Consider the following 2122-nt stretch of genomic DNA (forward strand, 5'->3'; position numbering starts at 1 on the left):
GGTAATGGCTTGAAATCCATTACTAGCTTTGTCATCTTGCAGATCCAGTACTCTCGGGAGAGAGTGATGATCACATTGTGACAGTGCCAGCTGGAAGTAATGTCATATACAGGGCGTAAGCAGCTATCTAACACCCCAGATCATGAGTGGGAGGAGGGAAGATTTTTATCTATGGGAATTCTCAAAGAATGCTGTTACTAAACATTCAAACTTTCTTCGTGCTCCCTTAGGCCTGCACTCTCATACAGGCTCAGCTGCTGAAGTTGAGAGAAAGCAAAGCATAAATAACCAAGATGTAACTGGCAGGACCAGCACAATAGCTAAGCAACAGGAGGTGCTGTGGGGTTCTTCAAGTTAAACTATGCTGCTTGATGATGTCAGATGCACAATCTGCCTTCTGTAGCCTTCTGTAACTGTACAAGAATATATGCATTATTCTGTGGATACTTTTGAGGAAATCTGTATCTTGTGGAAAATGCAGCATGTCTTAGTGAAAGTAATGACAATAACTTGTCATTACAACAGCAAAGATTTAAAAACTTATGTTATTCTCATATGCATATTCTTATATGACAGTTCTGGAAGGGAAAAAAGAAAGAAAGAAATAGCCAGATTTACAGTACTTTGGGCTCACTAACAAAATTATGTCCAATGACTAGAGGGCAATCCCCACTGCTACATCCTTTCTACTTCCTGCTAATCTTGCCTTTTTATAGTCCCACTTAAATGCAAACAATATAACTTTTATTCTCATTTTAGTTAGTGGCTCAGAATTATTTATTTATTTATTTTTCCACTTGACTACATTGCTCTCTACAAGTTCATGAGGGGTGGTAGTGGAGATCAAGGTGCCAGTCTCTTCTTCCTTGTAACCAATGTTAGTACACAAGGGAATAGCATGAAGTTATGCCACGGGAGGTTCAAACTGGACATTAGGAACAATTTCTTTACTGGTAGGGTGGTCAAACACTGGAACAGGCTTCCTAGAGAGGTGGTTGATGCCCCATGCCTCAAGAGGCCTTTAGACAATGTCCTCATTAAATAGGATTTAACTTTCAGTTAGCCCTGAAGAGGTCAGACAGCTGGACTAGATGAACTTTGAAGGTCCCTTCCAGATGAACTATTCTATTCTATTCTATTCTATTCTATTCTATTCTATTCTATTCTATTCTATTCTATTCTATTCTATTCTATTCTGTTCTGTTCTGTTCTGTTCTGTTCTGTTCTGTTCTGTTCTGTTCTGTTCTGTTCTAAATTCTTCCGTTTTGAAATACACTATGGCTTCATATGGCTTCATATTCCAACTATTATAAGCATTAATCTTGTGGTGTCTAATAGAATATGTTTGCACAGTGACTACTTGTTGTATTGTTGCTTTTACTCTGTTTATAAATTAACACCAATGCACCAGCTTTCCTTGTGCTACTCAGTTTACTCCTCTCTGCCTCAGTAATTGTCTTTTTTGAAACACACACATGAAGTAAATTACTAGATGATAAACTGCATTGTAACTTCCTTTCAAGAACTGTGATGAAATACATTAATTGCTGCCTTTGTTTTACAATGTTTTTTTTAAAAAGTCTTAACTGTAAGACGGTACTGTTACTTAAGTACATCTACCACTGCAGTTGTCCTCTCCCAGGAAGACACACTTTAACTGGGGCCAAGGAACTTGCAGTAGCAGAGATGGTGGAAGTATAATAGGAGAACAGAATGTCAAAAGAGACTTGTTTCATCCTGTCAAAACAAAAAGAAAAAAAAAGAAAAAAAAAAAAAGAAAAAAAAAACACAGGTTTGAAATTGCATTTTCTCCACATAAAGACCCTCCAGAAGCATAATTCAAGATGTTATTAAGAAGCATAATTCAGGAATAGATGAGAGAAAGGCTTGCAGGTTCTATCACTAGAAAGGAAATCACATGGATTGATAATTCTAAGATCTGGTTATCAAATCATTGCAGAAACAAGAATTGTCAGGACTTACACTAATTTCCATTGCAGTAACATTTCTTGTGAAATTTATGGTTAGATCTTCTCTTGGGCAGCCACTAGAGGACAACCTGATCACATACTTTTAAGCTAGTCATTTCTACCCACGGTGGTACATAGGCAACAACAGCTTT

Source organism: Aythya ferina, assembly GCF_964211825.1.
Source record: "Aythya ferina genome assembly, chromosome: 5".
Lineage (NCBI taxonomy): Eukaryota > Metazoa > Chordata > Aves > Anseriformes > Anatidae > Aythya > Aythya ferina.